The 22459-nt window shown below is 45.8% G+C and overlaps 1 pseudogene; it reads right to left on the bottom strand.

Annotated features, from left to right (window-relative positions):
• The window catches only part of LOC144806604 (uncharacterized), a 129583-nt pseudogene extending 107568 nt beyond the window's left edge, over positions 1-22015 (bottom strand).
• Between the last annotated feature and the right edge of the window lie 444 nt (positions 22016-22459).

Here is a 22459-nt window from a genome sequence, read left to right as displayed (position 1 = left end):
GAACCGGTAACTCACGCCACACTCCTTCGACATGTGTTTCAAGCAGCCAGACGAAGTTGGTACCTCTGTATGACACCACCTCCTTAGGGAAGCCCACCCTGGTAAAGATGCTAATGAGGGCCCTAGCCACTGCAGAGGCAGTTGTAGTCCAGAGGGGAATAGCCTCGGAATACCTGGAGGCATGATCTACTACCAGCAGAACTGTGCCCTGATGCTGTAGGGGGGTCAAGGGGACCAACAATTTCAACCATTGCCTTTTCAAAGGGAACGCCAACAACTGGAAGCGGGATTAAGAGGGCCTTTGGGTGCCCACCTGTCATGCCACTGGCTTGACAGATGGGACAGGAGTTACAAATCTCCTTCACCTTCAGGTGCATCCCTGGCCTTTAGTTCTGGTCTGGTCAAGGTGTCCAGCTACGGGATGCCACAACCAGGTCCTCTAGGAAAGATACAAACAAGTTTGCCCCACTGAAGGGAAGATAGCTTAACAGGAGCTTCTGAGAGTTACTTACCATCAAGACTCTCATCCAGATATGCTTCGTGGCTGCTTTCACTGATCTTAAAGAAGATGTGGATGCACAGACGCCAAACAATACGTCATATACAACTGTGACCCGAAGTTCTATCATGGAAAGCAGAGAAAAACAGTCCATTCTTTGATAATCTTAAATAGTCTGGACAGAATAAGTCGTATATGTGGCTGCTTATAATGCACAAATGGAGGCGCAGGAACTCCCCCAAACGCCAGAGGCTCTACCACTCTCCTAGTGGCACAAGGTTTGGGGTCTTTGCCCTCAGTGTAAAGGATTTCCTCCTCCCAATATGTCCTGTGGACACCACTGCCATCACCTCCTTCCTGTGCTGCAGCTTGCAGTCACAGGTTTTCAAGAGTGGGACAGGTTTTCTGTCCCTGGCACAGATCTTCCCTAGAGGGTCGCCCCAGGGCCAAAAGCTCATCCTGGTAAAACTTCAGCTCCTGAGCCTCTGTTGTCTCTGGGGCTGACCCTTAATCCTCCTGAGGAGAACGGTCTGGTGTCTGACTAGAAGCTGGTTCTCCAGTTTTCCTGCCTTTTCTCTTGGAGTACTGGGGCATTATTCCAGAGTTCAGCACCTCTTCTACACCCGGGCTCTGCTCTGTGCTATGGTTCTCATACACACACCCAGTGAGAGGTTCCAAGCATTTCTGCATGGATCCTCAGTTCTGCCTCAGCCCAGGCTAAGGGTTCCAAATCATTGCCAAGAAAACAATCAACTAGCATGGATGAAGACACTGCAACCTCTTCGTTGCCAGCAACTCCTCCTAAATCAAAAGACACTCTCGCCTGCGGGATGCATTTTTGTCACATTTTCAGCATTGATGACTGGAAAGGTCCTTCCAGGCAGATACTGTTCTAAGGAAACTATCTGCTCAGTCACCATGGTGATGCTGGCACCAGTGTCTCTCAAGGCCTCCACCCTAACCCAACGTGCATGTTAGTGGGCCAGGCAGCTAAGGTGGCTAAGGCCACATCCCCTACTCGAGTCGCCTCAGTGAGCTCCTTGGCCTGGCCATTGCTCTCTGCGATCCCATCTGGAGATTGGCAGCTGCAGGTACTGCAGGTGGACCAGAGATATATTTCTTGTTTTTACAGCCAGAGTCTCAAGCTCAGTGCCCAAGGGGCCTCTTGTATAGTGAGCGCCTGTAGCTCACTAACACGCCGTAGAGAGGTAATGGCAATGAGAAAAGCCACTTTCCATGTTAAGAATTGAATCTCACAGGAATGGAGAGGCTCAAAAGGTGGGCCCATCAACCTGGTGAGGACCACGTTGAGATTCCACACAGGAGCTGGGGGGGTCCTGGGAGGGATGACCTGCTTCAGTCCTTCTAGGAAGGCTTTAATGGCAGGCACCCTGAAAACAGAGAGATGCTGCCTGTTTTGGAGATTAATTTGCATACAGCCAGGTTCTGAAACTGGGATGGTGCAATGAGCTAAAAAACGGTGTTGGATCTAGCCCTGATCTCTTGACTGGGTGAGAGTACTCTGCTTAATTCAGAGACTCTGTCCATCACCACCCCTTGTTGTAAATTGTTTTGGAGATAAGCCGCTATGGCGGATAAGTCTATCCGAATGGAAGCATATGCTAGATTGCATTTGTAAAGATGTAACAAATAGCAGATGATATTCGGTATGGATGCATATAGCCGGTTGATGTTGTGTTCTGTACAGTAAATGACAAACCGCTTCCATTTTGCCGCATAGCAGGCCCTAGTGGTGGGCTTTCTTGCCTCCCGTATGATGTCCATGCATTCAGGGGGCAAATCAAGGTAGCCAAACTCTAAGACCTCAGGAGCCAGATCGCCAGATTGAGCTGTTGCGGATCTGGATGCTGAATGTCGCCATGGTTCTGCGTCAAGAGCCTGGGCGTGAGGTGCAGCCTTTGATGCGGTACCACGGAGAGTTCTAGAAACGTGGTGTACCATGGTTGGCATGCCCACGTTGGAGCAACCAGGATGAGTGTCATCGAGTGTTGCTTTAGCTTTCGTGCCACCAGCGGTATGAGAGGTGCTGGGGGAAAAGCGTACGCAAATCTGCCTGACCAGTTCATCCATATCGCATTGCCCTGCGACTGTGGGTGCGGGAACCTGGTGGCAAAGCTTTGGCATTTTGCGTTTTCCCTTGTGGCAAATAGGTCTATCTCTGGATGACCCCACTGCTGGAAGTACGGGCGGAGTACTGATGGATGTAACTCCCACTCGTGCATCTGGTGGCTGTACCTGCTGAGCAGATCCGCCATCTGATTGTCCTTGCCCGGGAGGTGTTCCGCCATGAGGAAGATGTTCCTCTGAATGGCCCACTTCCACATGCTCTGAGCCAGATGAGACAACTGTGGAGAGTGTGTACCTCCCTGCTTCTGAATGTAGTATATGGCCGTCATGTTGTCCGTCCGGATCAACACGACCTTGTTGCACAGATGTACTTTGAATGCTTTCATTGCCATGAAGATCGCCATCAGTTCTAGGTAGTTGATGTGCATCTTCTTTTGCTGCGTTGTCCATAGTCCCTGCACTGTGTAGTGGAGTACATGAGCTCCCCATCCCTGGAGAGATGCGTCCGTCGTCAGGATAATCTGTGGCACAGGCTCCTGGAACGGTCGGCCCTTGCAAAGGTTGTGTGGATTCCACCAATGCAGAGAGCTGTATGCCCGACCGTTCACCAACACTAGGTCGTTCAACTGTCCTTGAGCCTGAGTCCACTGATGAGCCAAGCATTCTTGGAGCGGACGCATATGTAGCCTCGCGTGCGGGACTATGAAGATGCAGGAGGCCATCATGCCTATCAACTGCATGAACACTCTTGCTGGAAGCGAGTGTTGCGGTCTGAACTTTTGGATCAGCGACTGAATGCTGTCGATCCTCACAGAATTCGGCTGAGCCGTGGCTGCCAGAGTATCTATTGTCGCGCCCAGATACTGCCGCACATGGGCTGGCTGAAGGTGCGACTTCGGATAATTCAGTGAGAAGCCCAGATCGTGAAGAAGGTGAATGGTGTGGGACATGCTGGCGGCGCACTGCTGGGCTGACTTTGCTTGAACAAGCCAGTCGTCCAGATAAGGGTAAACGTGATCGTTCTGCCTCCTGAAGTGCGCAGCCACTGTCGCCAGACATTTTGTGAACACCCTGGGCGCTGTTGTCACCCCGAAAGGGAGGACCTTGAATTGATAATGCTGATTCTGAATGGTGAATCTGAGGTATTTCCTGTGTGATGGATGTAGTGGAATGTGAAAATATGCATCCTTGAGATCCAAGGTTGCGAGGAAGTCTCCCTGATTGAGCAACGGAAGAACCTGCTGCAGCACCAGCATGTGGAAGTGTTTTGAGAGAATATACTGATTTAGGGGTCTGAGGTCCAGTATGGGTCTGAGGGACCCGTCCTTCTTCGGGATCAAGCAGTACAGGGAGTACACTCCTGTGCCTTCTTCCTCCACTGGCACAAGCTCGATTGCGCCTTTTTGCAGCATGACGAGTACCTCCTGCTGCAATAAGTGCAAATGCTCTGTGGACATAGGACGGTGTTTTGGTGGCATGTTGGGTGGAGTGGATGTTAGCTCCAAACAATAACCGAACTGGATAAGTTTCCTGACTCACCTGTCTGTGGTGATGGATTTCCAGACTGGCAGGAACTGTTGGAGTCTCCCCCCGACAGGTGTGGTATGGTCGGGGGGCAGTGACAGGGCGTCACTGTTTGTTGGTGGCGGAGGAACGGGAGTTGTTGTTTCCCCGGCCTCTGCCCTTGGTACTGTTGCCCCGATAGCCTCCTCTATTCTGCTTGGTGTAAGAGGATTGCGCCCCACCTTTAGTGTATTGCGTTTGCTGGGACATCTGGCCTCTCGAAACACCTCTATTGCCTGAGCGACCAAAAGTACTGCCCCTAAACTGTTGGGACTGGAGAGCTCCCATGGACTTTGCAGTCTCGGTATCCTTCTTTATTTTTTCCAGGGTGGTATCCATCTCAGGACCAAATAATCTGTCAGGGTTTACCGGCTGATTGAGGATGGTAGTCTGTATCTCCGGCTTGAACCCGGAGATTCTGAGCCATGCCTGACGTCTCAACATCACACTGGTGTTAATAGCCCTGGCTGTGGTGTCCGCCACGTCCAGTGCACATTTAATAGACGCGTTGGAGATGAGCTTCCCTTCCTGAATAAGCATCTCCGCTGCCTTTTTATACTGATCTGGTAGATGTTGCAACAGGGTCTCTAGTGTGTCATAGTGTGCCCTGTCATATCTGGCCAAGAGTGCCTGAGTGTTCGAGATACGCCAGATATTGGCCGCTTGAGCCGCCACCCTCTTCCCTGATGCCTCCAGCACTTTTGATTCCTTGTCAGGGGGAGGAGCATCACCAGTGGGTTGCGAATTCGCCCTCTTCCGGGCATTAGAAACGACCAGAGAGTCCAATGGCAACTGGCCCTTGATGTAGGTAGGGTCGCCAGGTGCCGGTCTATATTTCTTTTCAATCCTAGGGTTGATCACCCTTGCGCGTGTGGGTTCCTTAAAAATGTCTGCAGCATGTTTCAGAACCCCTTTTAGCATTGGGAGAGTCTTGACAGTCTTTTCTGCTGTGGAAAAGGTATCAAAGAGGAAGTCCACGTCAATAGGGTCAGCATGCAGCTGGACGTCGTGGTTCTTAGCCGCCCTCTCAATTAGAGCATTAAATGCCGCAGAATCCTCTGTAGGAGAGGTTTTGACATTGTACACCTGAGGGTCCTGGGCAGTTTGCTGATCCCCTGGGTCTCCTGCATCTGCCCATGAGTCCCGTTGTTCCTCAGGATCCGTGTTGGCAGGAAAGTTATACTCCTCGTCCTCATCCCCTTCAGCCTCCACATCTGAATAAGTGGGTGAGGGTGTAGCAACTCTTGGAGTCCGTGGAGCAAATGGCTCAACCAGAACCGGGGAATCCGAAGCAGGCTTCTTGCGCTTCAAAGGAATCGTGTAGGACTCCAAAGGTTGTGTCGCCGTGATCTTTCTCTTGTAAAGGGTAAGTTTCCCGGTGTCGGCGTCGATAAAATGTTCCGACTGCTCCTCCACCAAGGGTTGTCGATGCTTCAAGCTCCCAAGCGGTTGAGAAGGCGTCGACCCTGCAGACCCTTTCACTGGCGATTCGGGGACCGACAGTGGTGCGAAGGCCTTCGGTGCCACCTTCGGCGGCAACGTAAACAGGATTGGCGTCGAAGACTTTGGCGTTTTGGCAACTGGCTTCGGGGTGGAAGCATCCTTCGGATTGACCGCAGAAGCCTTTTTCCTGATGCGTTGCAGTGAGTCCGATACCTGCTTCGTAAAGGAAGCGGACGGTTTTGTCGACCCGATAGACGTCCTCGGTCCACCAGTGTGTGAAGACTCGAGCGTCGATGTCTTGGTCTTCTCCGGCCTAGGCACAGGATCAGCCTTCTTAGGGGCGCCTTGCCCTCTTTCCGTGTCGACGGACTTTGGCGCCGACGTTTTCGGGTCGGCGGCCTTGACTACTGGGTTTGGGGCCCCAGTCTTCGGTTCGACACCCTTGTTCGACTTTGGCTCGACGCCCTTGACCGATTTCGGCTCGACGCCTTTGGTCGACTTTACCGGGTCGACAGCCTTCTTCGGCTTCGGCTGCCCCGACATTTCGGAAGACGAGGGTGCGGCCGGAGGGACAGACGTCTTCTGTTTCGACGGCGTCTCCATCACTTTCGTTTTCGTCGACACCGAAGGTTTCACTTTCGGGTTCGTTTTGACCAACGGCGGCTCCGCAGAAGTGTCCGTAGCCGGGCCCGGAGGCGAGGCCGTGGATCTTGGTGTAAGGTCTTGGGTAAGGCCGTGTGGCGATCCCTCGACCTGAGCCTTAGTGATTGTTCGAACGGGGCATAGCTCTTCCTCTGAGCTATCTTCCATGGCCCCATAGGCCTCATTGTCGCCGCCTACCTCGTCGACGACTTCTTCTGCATCGAGCACTTCGACATCTACATCGTAGTCGTAGTCGATGTCCTCCGCTGGAGGTGAAATCTGCATATGAACTTCTTGTTCGTGTGCTACTTCTCCCTCGAAGATGTCCACCGGTGCCGGGGCCGACTGCTGCCGGGGCCGACTGCTGGGCCCTAGGTGGGCCACGCGCCGAAGTCGAATCGTCTTCTTCGATCAAAACCGGGAACAAGCCATGCAGTTGGCTTCAACGTGGTCCGGCGACAGGCACTTGTTGCACACCGGGTGGACGTCGATGTGGGGATACTTCGATCCACACACGGGACATTTCTTGAACGGGCTCCGTTCCATGTTGTGTCATCGAAAGTCTTGCTGGGCCTCGAGCACCGAAGAGCCACGCGACTCCCCTGGATGTCCGACTCGGGAACTGAGCCGGAACAGAGCTGGGCACTGAGCGCAAACTACCGACGGTATAGAAAAAGGCCTTCGGGCCTTATGAAAAGTCTATTTCGATTCCGAATTGGAGATAACGAATATACATCCGAACCCAATGGCGGAAAAAAACAATCTGGGGATGGAGTAGATGCCCATACGCACTGTAGTCCAGGGGAGGAGCCACCTATCTCGTGATACTTCGAAGACTCTTCCAGGACAACAATGTGCAATCATCCGGACCCAACACTAGGCGGCGTTCTATGCTATAGATATGAATTCAGCAGCCCACATGCCTCGAACATTGGTATGATATGTCTCTGTATACTCTGACTGCCAGGTTGTATGTTGTTAAAATTAAAATAAAGTTCTAAAAAAACAAAACAAAGCCATTACATTGTGGGTGGTAGAGGGTAGTGAACCGGTAACTCACGCCACACTCCTTCGACATGTGTTTCAAGTAGCCAGACGAAGTTGGTACCTCTGTATGACACCACCTCCTTAGGGAAGCCCACCCTGGTAAAGATGCTAATGAGGGCCCTAGCCACTGCAGAGGCAGTTGTAGTCCAGAGGGGAATAGCCTCGGAATACCTGGAGGCATGATCTACTACCAGCAGAACTGTGCCCTGATGCTGTAGGGGGGTCAAGGGGACCAACAATTTCAACCATTGCCTTTTCAAAGGGAACGCCAACAACTGGAAGCGGGATTAAGAGGGCCTTTGGGTGCCCACCTGTCATGCCACTGGCTTGACAGATGGGACAGGAGTTACAAATCTCCTTCACCTTCAGGTGCATCCCTGGCCTTTAGTTCTGGTCTGGTCAAGGTGTCCAGCTACGGGGATGCCACAACCAGGTCCTCTAGGAAAGATACAAACAAGTTTGCCCCACTGAAGGGAAGATAGCTTAACAGGAGCTTCTGAGAGTTACTTACCATCAAGACTCTCATCCAGATATGCTTCGTGGCTGCTTTCACTGATCTTAAAGAAGATGTGGATGCACAGACGCCAAACAATACGTCATATACAACTGTGACCCGAAGTTCTATCATGGAAAGCAGAGAAAAACAGTCCATTCTTTGATAATCTTAAATAGTCTGGACAGAATAAGTCGTATATGTGGCTGCTTATAATGCACAAATGGAGGCGCAGGAACTCCCCCAAACGCCAGAGGCTCTACCACTCTCCTAGTGGCACAAGGTTTGGGGTCTTTGCCCTCAGTGTAAAGGATTTCCTCCTCCCAATATGTCCTGTGGACACCACTGCCATCACCTCCTTCCTGTGCTGCAGCTTGCAGTCACAGGTTTTCAAGAGTGGGGCAGGTTTTCTGTCCCTGGCACAGATCTTCCCTAGAGGGTCGCCCCAGGGCCAAAAGCTCATCCTGGTAAAACTTCAGCTCCTGAGCCTCAGTTGTCTCTGGGGCTGACCCTTCATCCTCCTGAGGAGAACGGTCTGGTGTCTGACTAGAAGCTGGTTCTCCAGTTTTCCTGCCTTTTCTCTTGGAGTACTGGGGCATTATTCCAGAGTTCAGCACCTCTTTTACACCCGGGCTCTGCTCTGTGCTATGGTTCTCATACACACACCCAGTGAGAGGTTCCAAGCATTTCTGCATGGATCCTCAGTTCTGCCTCAGCCCAGGCTAAGGGTTCCAAATCATTGCCAAGAAAACAATCAACTAGCATGGATGAAGACACTGCAACCTCTTCGTTGCCAGCAACTCCTCCTAAATCAAAAGACACCCTCGCCTGCGGGATGCATTTTTGTCACATTTTCAGCATTGATGACTGGAAAGGTCCTTCCAGGCAGATACTGTTCTAAGGAAACTATCTGCTCAGTCACCATGGTGATGCTGGCACCAGTGTCTCTCAAGGCCTCCACCCTAACCCAACGTGCATGCTAGTGGGCCAGGCAGCTAAGGTGGCTAAGGCCACATCCCCTACTCGAGTCGCCTCAGTGAGCTCCTTGGCCTGGCCATTGCTCTCTGCGATCCCATCTGGAGATTGGCAGCTGCAGGTACTGCAGGTGGACCAGAAATATATTTCTTGTTTTTACAGCCAGAGTCTCAAGCTCAGTGCCCAAGTGACCTACAGCCATGGCCCCAAGCCCATCTTAGGATCCCAGTTCTTACCCTGGTACCCACCCTTTGGCTGTCAAGAGTCTCTGGGCCCACTCTCTTGAACAGGTTTTTGGGGGCCTGAAGTAGAATCTTTATTTTTCGGGTTACCCCATTTCCCTAGGGTCGCTTTCTGGCCTCTTTCTTTTGGTCTCCCCCTCCAGCAGGAGTCTTGCTCACCCTAGTTTTGACCCATTGGTCTGCCTTCTTCCCCAACTCTTGAGGAGAAAAAGGACCAAGGTCCACCAGGAATTGATGTAGCTTCCCTTGGTAACAATTACTTAACAGATGCTCCTTCATTACCAAATGATAAAGCCCTTCAAAGGCATGCACATTCTTACCTACTAACCAACCTCCTACTGATATCAGTGAATAGTCTCCAAAATCTACCCAGGCCTGGCTTTGGGTTTTTCAAGCCTCCCTGAAACTGGTGCTATACTGTGATGTATTCCTATAGGTTCTGTATCGATCCCCCTATTCCTGACCCTATTCTGGTTAGCAAACTAACAAGTTAACTAGCAGTCATCCCATGAGGCAGAAAACCCCCATGATGCAGGAACCGTTATCTGATAAAGCCACACTACGGCACAGGAACGTGTTATCTGATTAGGTCATAACGCTTGCCATCTAATTAGACAAGCGATATTCCTCCAGCCCCTGATAAGGCAGACGGAGTTCTCTTAACAAATCAAGCCTATGACAACCTGGGAAAAACCCTGCGGCCATTGTTTTGATTTCACCGAGAACTTCAGCAAAAGAAAGTGCTAACGACCTGGTCGTATGACATCCTTATTGACGTATCTATGTCCATCCTTACGTCAATCTCGGCACCTTAAAGGTATAAATATTACCGATATTGCCCTATGCAAACACACGCGGTGGTGACGAGGACTGAGCAGCCAGACTTGCCGAAGCCCAGAGCAGAGCAGACCCCGCTGGCGCAGCCCCGCCTTCTTGACGCGCTGAGAACGAGCAGCTGCCTATTTCTCCTGCCGAGAAATCCAGCTCCGGCGCTTCCGGGTAGCCCTCGCAGGCAGCCTGGAATATCGAGACCAGAGACAAGAGATACCATCCCTCATCCATCCTAGATTCCAGGTACAGAACTGAATAACCCCTCACAGAGAATTCTTTAGTCAGTCACTTGGCAAAAACAAACTTAACTTAAACTGTAACTTTCTATTCCCGCCCACGTATTAGGCTTAGGTCAGGTACACGGGGTAGGCGTAGCTAGAAACACCAGTTGAGTACGATTAGCCAAATGTATATGTGTATGTAATATATTTTATTCATTTTAAACCTTCATATGGCTTAGAAACCATATCAATGTTTTTACAGTATTATTTTATACTTCTGCTTTTATTGTTTGCACTTTACTTAACCATAGGTATTGCAATAATATCGATCCATTTCTCTTGTATGAGAAAAGAGACTGATCAATAAATAACATCTTTTATTGAACACGCCCGTCTCTTCCTTTTCTCTACAATCTGATGAGACTAAGAATGCACGTACTGACTGAGTAAAATAAATTGCCTTTTGTTCACACGACTCTCGAGATACACTCTTGATTAGGGGAGAGCAAAGTTGTCATGTTCTATGGTTGTCAGAAACTAAACCCCTTCTTGTCTATCCAGGGAGGTTCAACTCCTCCTTGCCTATTCGAGAAAGTTTCTAGTGAACTCTGAGCTAGCTGGCAAACCCAAAACTTTAAGTCTAATATCGACAGTAGTAGACCTAGTTAACGTCTGGTCTAGGCCTATACTATTGAAGGTATTATTCCAATGCGCAGAGCCTATTGGGATAATAGGAACTACACTACATGGCGCCCAACGCGTTTGGAAGGGCGATAAAACTAACGTAAGACATTTAGAGTAACTCAGTCGTGCTTTCTCACTCAGACCCCTTTTTCCCATAATACTCCAAAGACGTCTGGAGTGGGTGAAAGGTAATATCCGCCAAACCTCGCAGGAGGAAACTCCTATGTATGGTACTTGGTTTAGTCAACGTTGAAGGATAAACCGTTCCAAAATATTGTGCATCTAATCTTTGTTTCCATAAGAAACCTGATCTGTAAACAAACAAAATAACCTTCTGTCGGTACAATGTCAGACAGTGAAGGAGAAAGAGAGGCAGTTAGTTTAGCAGCTGAAATAGCAGCAGCTGATACTGCACTACAAGAAGCAGACCCGGATATAATACTCATCCCGGTCATTAAAAGGAAATCTATAACTTTAAAACTTATAGAAAATGGACTGACACCTAGAGGTGGTACAGTCATATTCGTAATTGAGGCACACGAATATCGGCAGACAGAGGTATACTATTCATGGATACATTTTCCAGCAGCAAATGCTGTAACAAAGTACTTCCACTATTACAAAGTAGAGGAACCTCCTGGAGAGTACACTCCTTTCGAGGAGGTGGAAGTACCACTTAAATTTCAAGAGCATTTGCTCTTATTTAATGGCGCCCTAAAACATAATAATCACATCACCAGGCTCGGTCCTTTAGGTAGACCAGGAGCAACGTGGCCGGTCCTAGCCGGATACACACCACATCCAGACATCAATGGGATGTCTGCAGCAGAGCTGTTAACACAGCTAAAACAATTAATAAAAATACATAGACAATTAGTCCAATATGTGATGCGGACTTCAACAATTCAACCAGCAATTAAAATTCCACAGCTGACCCCTCACCAGGGGAACACAAATAAAATTACACCACAGAACATACAATCCTGCCTAGGTAAAGTACCAGCTAAACGGGAACAAATACCATTCTGGTTAGCACAAAAAATCACCCAAATCGAGGCTGTGTTTCCAGACACCACCCCGTTAGAAAAACACAGGATTCTGACTATCTGTCTTCCAATGGGAATCGCACCACACATTGAGGACTGTGACACTTGGGGTACAGTCTTTGCTTCCATTTACACAAAAACGCACGGTGTTCCATCCATTTCGGTAATACCAGATGTGCTAAAACAAATTCAAGATGAATATGGTCCAGAACCCGCTTTAACTCTTGGTATGAAATTACTAAAAGACTTCAAGCAGGTCTCGGCTATATTATTAGCCAACATAAAGGGAGAAGCAGCAAACGTGGCGATCCGCCAGAGGCTAAAAGAGACAGATATAGCAGACCAACCAGCTGAAATTGCCAGAATCATAGAAAAATCCTATGAGGAACTAGGTAGAGATAGTTTAGGTGGAATACCAGTAAAACCACAACTGATTGAAAGTCCTGAAAAAATATTTTTTAATAATAACTCAACATCACAAAAAAAGAGCTGGGATGGAAACAAACAATCCAATCCTAAAGAAAAGAGATTCCAGTCCAGAGGAAGGTCTCCTAGGCGAAGAGAAAAATCTCCGAACCAAAGACACAGGTCACCCCAGAGTGACCCCTCTGGGAAAAGATATAACCTTAGAAATAGGGTTAATATAAAGAAACCTGATAGATATCAAGACATTGATACACGTCCCTCTCAATCTTTTCAGACTTCCTCGCAGAAATCGGAAAGAAGAGGACGATCAGAACAAAGAGAAGAGCACGCCAAGTCCAAAGACAAGGAACCTGCTCAGCTAAAAAAGAAATTACAATTTCCAAAAAAGAAGGTAGCCAGTATCAAGGTAGTTAACAATGCCGAGAATACTGAGGACACAACTGAAAAACGGAGAATGGGCTCAGACAATGCTAGACAGCGCAGCAGAAGTGAGCATAGCTCGCAAAGTCCTTATGAATCATCTGGAGACAGTGGACACGAATGAATATCTTCAAGTGGAAACTGCAGACACCAGAGTTAGCAAACCTCACAAAATATATGAAATAACATTACGTATAGAAGGGGATAAGACTAGAAAAATAAGGGGACTATTTTGGGATAATCTCTCCAAGGGCTATGACATCCTTCTAGCTGAAAAGGACTGGCCACCAGAGTTTGTCAGGGAGTGCCCTCATGGCGAAGAAATAATTATGCCTGCCTTCTCAAATCATATCCCAATTCATAAAAAATATACACTTGCCAGAAAGTGGGCAGTAGCTCAAGCTCCTGCTTTATATAAAAATCACGTAGGATGGGATGAGGACTCTCCTCCTCACAAAATCCAGTTAAAATCTCAACCTACTGCACAAAGGCAGTACCCAATTAAGCAAGAAGCTAAAAAACAGGTAAAAGAAATCCTAGATCAGCTAGAATACCAGGGGGTGATTGAAACTTGCACCTCACAAATGAACAACCCTTTGTTTCCGGTCTCCAAACCAGACAATTCATATCGTCTAGTTTTGGATTACCGACACCTTAACTCATGTTGCAAAACTTTTGCAGTGCAAAACTCGCACAGTGCTGCACTAATGAATAACATAGTGCGCAAAAAATACAAAACAACTTTAGACATCTCTAATGGATTCTTTTGTCAAAACATAGCACCAGAGAGCAGATATTTGTCTGCATTCTCAATAAATGGCACTCAAAAACAATTTTGTCGGTTAGCCCAGGGGTACAAGAATAGCCCGGGAGTATTCTCAGCGAGAGTAACAGAATTACTACAAACGTATGATGACGAAGCATTATCGTATGTCGACGACATATACTTAACAAGATGATGACTTGGAGACTCACTTGAAGAGAGTGAACACCATAATACTTGGGTTCGCAGCAGAGGGTTACAAATTCAACTTAAAAAAATCCAGAATTGCCCATCTGACAGTCCTGTTCTTAGGATATGAATTATCAAGTGAAGGCAAAAGCCTGGCTGACAATTTCCTAGAGAAATGTGCCGTACTCAAAGCACCTAGAACACTAAAAAACCTACAGTCAATTCTAGGCTTCCTAAATTTCGGAAGAACATACATTGCAAATTACGCAGAAAGGGTCAAACCCCTTTATGATCTAATAAAACCGGATTTTAAAAGAACCAATTGGACTCAAATACACACAGAAATTCTGAGATCCTTACAAACAGACATGTTAATTAAAACAAAATTAGAAACACGTGATAACACACGCAATCTTGTGATTCGAGTCATCCCAGGAAGATGCGGATTCACATACCTGACCTCTAATGAGGGAGAAAAGGTACCAATTGCATTCAAATCACACTTGTACACAGAAGCTGAACAGAAATTCAGCATCAAAGAAAAAATTGTTCATGCAGTTCAAACCGCAATAGCTAGAGAAAAAGATCAAGCTGACGGTAGACGTATCACAGTCAGAACAGCAGAATCAGCCTTTGAGGCATTAACAACACCGTGTAATTTACCAACAACAACATTGAATCCGGAATGGATACAATGGGTGAATTCCATTACAACGGACAAAGTACACTACTACTTTGATCCAGAACTAGAGGAATTAAAAAATCTAGAATATGAAAGAACATTCCCTCTGCCTATCGACATTCTGCCCTTACGACAATACGCTTGTGTAATCTATACAGACGGACATGCTCAACCCTCCGTTTGGGGAGAACAAGCATACAACCCAACATGTGAGATTACAAAAGAAGTGTGGCGCGGAGGTAAACTAAGACCTCTATTAACAAAAACACACTCAGTAGAAACTAATTCAGAACAACAGACTGAAATAATAGCATTCAAAATGGCGCTAGATAATGCGGATCGCGAATTCCCGACACTTATAGTGTCCGATTCATATTACTGCGTCAAATCATATAACAACGATTTGCAGACATGGATTCAAAACGGTTACAAAGATGACACAGATGCAACAATAAAGCAGAAACTGCTCTGGGAACAAATAGCTCTTTTACAAAAAGAACTACCAAAGACTCACGTGACACATTCACTGAGTCATCAGCGTGATGGCGTTCACGTTGCAGGGAATTCATTGGCTGAGACAGCCACAGCGGTAGCAACTAAATCAGCTTCCGTAGTTCGAAAAAAGCGTGCAGTGAAGTATATTGACGGTGAAACAGTGCTGGCAGTGAAAACGTCATCAAAAGGTGACTGCTCAGCGCTACCGATCAACTATCCACTCAATTATACATACATAATCGATGCAAACTCCGTCCCTTTTGCTCGAATCCCTGGAGTGGGGGATAGAGTAATTCCAAACATGGACAGGAGAAACTTGTTAATCGCAGACGCACATATGGGCGAGGGTCTCAGACACCTCAAACTAAAAGATTCTCTGGAAGAATTACAATCAAGGTACTGGTGGCCAGGCATGAGCCTGCATCACACCATGTTTGTAAAAAACTGCCCAAACTGCAACAGAAATCGCAGTGGTGAGAGAAACGGTGTAATACCGTGTCGTTTCACTCCGGATAAAATCAACAGTAAAAAGCAAGGCTTGCGATTAACATATACAGGCTAGTTTCCACTTATAATGTAGATCACCAGCACTCGGCTGACGTCTGGACTGTTATACAAAGATTTGCGAGTCTAAATGGCATATACGCTAAGAGCATGCTACGTTTGACCATGGTTGTCACTCTAGCCCTCCGGCCTGAGGGGAAACATGACCAAATGAGCATAGCACAGCGGGAATCTTCTCACTTCCTTCCTGAGGGATACGGGATGGTGTAAAGAAAAAACCAAGGCATAAAGCAATCTATAACGGAAAGGATATTAGGTTCGGGAGCTGGGTGGGTCAAACATCTAATAAGTGTCCAACGTAGTCTAAATAACCTGCCAAGAAATTCTCTGAAGGGATTCAGTCCGTACGAATTATTATTTGGAACTAGGATGTTAATCTCTGACCTTGACAGTCAGACTTCAGTGGTAAAGGAAAAAAGCTTTGATATCAAAGACCGTTTGGCTATTTTGCAGGACTTAAATGAAACAAGAAAAGACCTGAGCAACATAAAGTTGAAACAACAGCCAACAACCACTGAAGAACCACCACCTGTCCCAGCAAGACCTGTCTGGATTCCAAAAGTCGGGGATCTAGTCAGAGAAAAGATCGCGGTAAAGAAGGAATTTGGGCCTTCTTACAGAAAAGCAGTTCCTGTCTTGTCTGTCAACGGGACAAGATCAGTTGTACTACCGCCGCTTGCTGGTAAAAAGGAGAACCGAGTTGTATCCATCGACCTGGTAAAACCACAATCATGTGGCCGATAACAAATAGTAGGCCAAGTGGACTCCCCATAAGTAGCAGAACACCAATGTTTGCTACCAGTACAGAGGTCCTAACAAAGAGGCTAATCACATTCGAAACGCCTACAGAAGAACAACAAGGACTATGCAACGATGCAATGGAACTTAGACCTCTGAAAACCCAAATAAAAACATTTAGCAGAGACACACCAACCTATAATGAAGTAACAAACGACTATGCAAAAAACAGTAATCCTGAAGCAATTGGAACTATTGACAGAACTGCATCCGGCTACTTCATAAATTTCGATGATTCCTCTGAAGGCTTCACTGAATCAAAGACACAGCCATCATCAAAAACCTTTAAAGATAAAACTAAAGAACTTTTGAAACAACTGAAAGAAACATATCTAATTTCTCCATGGATCGAATTTTGGGTGGGTTTTGGTGCATTTATCCTCATACTTTGGCTCATCATGATACTAACTTTGGGACGCTTCATTGAGGGAAAATATGCTAAAATGGACACAGCAAGTCAGAAAATCAACTTGATCCTCAAACCACACACATCTTCACTCTTCACACGTCGAGAAAAGAGAACTTTCTTCAGTCAACTTCACAGCCAATCCTATACCGGGTGGGGTAGCATGGGACAACACTGACTACGAAATCTATGGTCCGGTTGAAATCCTGAAATATCCACACCAAATTAAGATCTCATTGAGTGACTTTGTAAAACCAAGCTCATTTGCTGATGATTGGGACTTCGAAAGCATAAACAATATGATGTCTGACTTAGTGATGTCTGCTAAATTTACCAAACATGATTATTTGCAGGGTTCTACAAATTATGATAGTATGTATTGCTACAACCACTATGGTAACCATTTTTTACATAGATCTGCACAACCGAGAAATGTTTTAAATTATAATCAATGGGAACATTGTGCAACCCCTCCAAAAGGAAGCTCAAGAACCGTTTACGACAAATATTCATATTTTTCAGGTTTTAACATAAGTAATGCTGAAACATTTTATTTCAAATTGTCAAATAATACAGGGGCAAAGACCATGATAACAAACACAAAATTGATATATTCAGACTCATTCTTTGAACAAATGAATACTTTTGGTTTTGATTATTGGGACAAAAATGTTGAATTGAAAAGTGTTTGTGGCACAAAAGAATGGCAAGTACAGGGTATAGAATCTTTGTTTAGAGCCTGCATGATCCCAGAACAAATTATATTTTTAAATGACACTGTTCAACAAACTACCTGTCTTGGCTTAGCCAAAATCAAAGACTTAAATAAACCGTCTATTCCAAAACCAACAATGAACAGCAATAGCTCTACAGATGAAGAGATAGACATAAATTATGTATTAAACCAAAACAGAACACATCCAGATTGGAAATAGTGGTTGATCTGGCCCACAGATACTAATAACTGTCAAGACAGATTCCTGAACAAAACACAGGGGTTCAAAATGACCAGGCCAGACCCTAGATATCCCCAAAAGACAACACCCAGGGATAATAACCACCTACAGTGTGGGCAAATTATGCCTTCAATGGCTACAGACTTCCACACTGGCAGAAATTAAGCAACACCTAACTTTACTTACTGATGGTGCTGACTTGCGTGATTTCATTATGGGACCGCGCAAACAGCGTCAAAAACGTTTCATAGCAGCCTCTGTATATGCAGCATACAACGAGGCCTGGAAGGTTACTCAAATTGAGACAGCAGAAAGGATACGGGAAATTGACCGTATTAATTTGGAAAAATCACTTTCTGTAGTGGACAATGGGTTAATGACTCTGTCCTCCAGAATTTTTTCTTTGGACAGCATTGTGTCTTCAGCAATCGACATATTATCGCAAGACTTACTGTTATTACAACACGGTCAGTCCCAATTGCGTTCTATTGTACAGCTTGGCTGGACGTTACAAAATCTGCGTTCAGGCTATGCGCCTTGGCGTTTAGTCAGCACAACGTCACTTTTCAATATCTTTAACCTTACTGATAAACAAATCAGTATGGCCCAGAAGGGTGCTGATTATACAATCCTGAGCATTGAGAAACTAGAGAGATTACCAGTGACAATGTCAGAACGACCTGTCAGTGAATGGATAATACATGGGATAATTAATATTCCAATATCAACCTTCAGGTTTCAATACTGCCAAAAATATATACAGGCTGGCATGTACGAAAAATTGGGAAAGGGGTACATTAAAACAACATGGAACTTGCCCTATTCACATGCATGTGTCAGTAATAAAGGACAGAAAGTGTTTCTTAGTGGCAATAATTGTGCAATGTCACTAAGCGGTACACTTCTGTGTAACGGAATTAGTTTGCATGGAGCCTGTGAAGGGAACTCAAATAACCTTTCATGTCACCAGCAAGGCGCACCTGCAACAGAGATTGAACCATTCTTTCAAAGACTCTATAATGGGAGTTATATTCTAATTGTAGATCGCAGATGTTGTAGTCTTTTGCCCGGGACTCCTTATCTCGTAACTACGACTGCGAAGGTCAAGTGCCGTGGACACTCATTGTTCCCCAGCTCCTTTCCAGACAGGGAGGCAAGGGCATGGCCCAACGTGAAAATTACTTCTATTCGAATAGATACTTTAAGCAGAATGAAAACAGTGCTTCTTCAGACGCCGACAAGGCTCACGTCATCAAAAGAAACGTATGATCTCCAAGTCGCAAGGACGACAGCAGAGATACATTCATTGTTATCAACTAATTCCCCCATACATTTCGCAGAAATCCTGAATGAAATCTTAAATATTTCTGATACCAGTGGAGTCTCAAAGGTATTTAAGACAGTATTTTCGATGGCATTAACACCATTCAAAGCCATACTGGGTATTTTTCCAGATTTCGTCCATTCAATTTTTGGCGGACTTCCCCTCATTTTAGGACTGATTGCAGGAATCCTATTCCTAGTCCTTATATTTCGTTATGGCAAACCATGTCACAGACAGAACACCTGCGACAAGGGAAGAAACAATCCTAGCCATTGGATACCGGGACCGGATATCAAAAATCCTGGGACTATCCCGGCTTAGAGACCTGAACATGACTTGGTTTCTATCATTTCGACCAATGTGGCAACGATGTGTTTTACCTGTATTAAGGTGCCTGCTATGCGGAGAAGAATGCGTGTTAGACACCTGTCTGACGCTACAATCGGATGCGCCAATGGATGCAGAAACATTGTTGAGTTCAACAAAGGCTCATGCTTTGTGCTGCCCTCGACGGCTACCAATCCTGATGACGGCATTCGTGGAAGCTTCACCACTACGATTAAGGGGTAGTGAGGTTCAAGATGAAAGCAGCATCGATCAGGTACGACCTTCTGTCAGCAATCCAAATCAGAATGTCAATGGAGACAATCATGCGCACGATTGCATGGTTACACCTATTTCCGAGTTAGTGGAACTCTCCCAGGAAGCTGTTGACAACTTTTTCGAAAGCCTAAATGATATGATGTTCTCACCAGAGCAGAAATAGAGACTTTTGAGCAAGCTCGTACACGGCGTTCCCTGAATTTGGCCTTCAACTTTGATAATAAAGTCACATGAACAATTTTCCCTCCAGTTAACGGACAGCATATTTTTCAGCAGCCCCAAAATATTTTTGCATATTTTTCGGGACACTATCTTCTGCTTAAAGTAAGAACTATTCTTGGAGAACTAAAATTTCTAATTTTAGATAGTTTATAGACATTAGCTGCCCGCTGGTATGTTCATAAATATTTTATTCTGTGATGAAATGGTCTCAAACTTTTTTTCTGTATTAAGAGCCATTTCATGTGTAAATTTTCATATACAAAATAGCAATAATGTATACAAATGCGTGATTACTTTTGCATTGTTCTACAGCTTGAGTGCATACTATACATATGACTGCATTTTTTCCGTATATTTGATAATTTCAAAATGCATTTATGTATTTTGGGGTGGTAAGGTATACACAATACTCTATAGTATGTTTTACTATGCATAGATTAGTAAATATGTCCATAGTTAGCGTGGAGTGGGTGTGATGTATTCCTATAGGTTCTGTATCGATCCCCCTATTCCTGACCCTATTCTGGTTAGCAAACTAACAAGTTAACTAGCAGTCATCCCATGAGGCAGAAAACCCCCATGATGCAGGAACCGTTATCTGATAAAGCCACACTACGGCACAGGAACGTGTTATCTGATTAGGTCATAACGCTTGCCATCTAATTAGACAAGCGATATTCCTCCAGCCCCTGATAAGGCATACGGAGTTCTCATAACAAATCAAACCTATGACAACCTGGGAAAAACCCTGCGGCCATTGTTTTGATTTCACCGAGAACTTCAGCAAAAGAATGTGCTAACGACCTGGTCGTATGACATCCTTATTGACGTATCTATGTCCATCCTTACGTCAATCTCGGCACCTTAAAGGTATAAATATTACCGATATTGCCCTATGCAAACACACGCGGTGGTGACGAGGACGGAGCAGCCAGACTTGCCGAAGCCCAGAGCAGAGCAGACCCCGCTGGCGCAGCCCCGCCTTCTTGACGCGCTGAGAACGAGCAGCTGCCTATTTCTCCTGCCGAGAAATCCAGCTCCGGCGCTTCCGGGTAGCCCTCGCAGGCAGCCTGGAATATCGAGACCAGAGACGAGAGATACCATACCTCATCCATCCTAGATTCCAGGTACAGAACTGAATAACCCCTCACAGAGAATTCTTTAGTCAGTCACTTGGCAAAAACAAACTTAACTTAAACTGTAACTTTCTATTCCCGCCCACGTATTAGGCTTAGGTCAGGTACACGGGGTAGGCGTAGCTAGAAACACCAGTTGAGTACGATTAGCCAAATGTATATGTGTATGTAATATATTTTATTCATTTTAAACCTTCATATGGCTTAGAAACCATATCAATGTTTTTACAGTATTATTTTATACTTCTGCTTTTATTGTATGCACTTTACTTAACCATAAGTATTGCAATAATATCGATCCATTTCTCTTGTATGAGAAAAGAGACTGATCAATAAATAACATCTTTTATTGAACACGCCCGTCTCTTCCTTTTCTCTACAATCTGATGAGACTAAGAATGCACGTACTGACTGAGTAAAATAAATTGCCTTTTGTTCACACGACTCTCGAGATACACTCTTGATTAGGGGTTGTCAGAAACTAAATCCCTTCTTGTCTATCCAGGGAGGTTCAACTCCTCCTTGCCTATTCGAGAAAGTTTCTAGTGAACTCTGAGCTATCTGGCAAACCCAAAACTTTAAGTCTAATATCGACAGTAGTAGACCTAGTTAACGTCTGGTCTAGGCCTATACTATTGAAGGTATTATTCCAATGCGCAGAGCCTATTGGGATAATAGGAACTACACTACAATACTCCGTACTGAATCCAAAGCCCTCACTTAGGGTATCCTTCATGAGGTCATAGGATTCAGCCTCTTTCTCACTGAGTGTCAGGAGTCTATCCCTGCACTTTTCTGAGAACATTTCCCACAGGATAGCACTCCACGGCTTCCTGTGGACCTGCCTGCTGGGACAGGCCCGCTCAAAAGCAATGAACCACTTGGTGATATCATCACCCTCAAATAATGTTGGGTCAATCCCTTTGGGGTTTTTAGGGTCAAAGGAATCTACTTTCTCCTTATTTATGATTGTGATGCCACCAAAGATGGGTCCTAGGCCAAACTCCTTTCTCTCTCTTCTGTAGCTAGGAGTTGGGCTTCTAAAGCTGCCCTCCTGGCTAATCTTCGCAGAGCAAGCTCTTCGTCTGAAGAGGCTTCTTTGTCTTGGGGTGTCAGACTGTTAATCCCACTGTCAGTATTTTGATCTGTAAAATCAGAGTCATCCTCTGGATGCTCTTTGTCATATTCTACCAAAAGATCCTGGAGCTTTGCTTTGGTAGGGTTTGACCCAGTCCTGAACCTGTAGGTTTTACCCATGCCTCTGAGCTATTTTATATTTAAAGACATAAGGTGTGAGGTTGATTTCCTTCACCTGTATCAGCTCTTCTGAGTGACTACTTCTAGCACTCATTGTCTTTACAAAGTTGGGAACCTTTTTGGAGAGGAAAAACCCTAATACTGGTTTCCTAACTACAGCAAGAGTTTGACTTTTGAAACAGCTGTACTCAAGGGGACCGAACCAGGGCCCTGACATATTTCAAAATTTGGAAAAATAGTCAATTTGCAAAACTACAATTTTAACGAAAGGCAATTTCTGGATTGAATCTTGTTGTCATTTATTGTCAGAGTGGTCCAGCAAATGCAAAGTTGTGTACCCTACCGCTGGCCCCCCAGTGTAGGAAGCTGGCTCTCTATATACTATACAAAAGGGGGTGGTGATGGACGGAGCATCTGAACCAATCAAACACTCACACCCAGTCA

This window comes from Lissotriton helveticus (genome assembly GCF_964261635.1).
Source record: "Lissotriton helveticus chromosome 1_1 unlocalized genomic scaffold, aLisHel1.1 SUPER_1_unloc_9, whole genome shotgun sequence".
In the NCBI taxonomy this organism is placed as follows: domain Eukaryota; kingdom Metazoa; phylum Chordata; class Amphibia; order Caudata; family Salamandridae; genus Lissotriton; species Lissotriton helveticus.
Note: the sequence above shows the minus strand (reverse complement) of the source record. Positions and strands in the feature narration are given on the sequence as shown.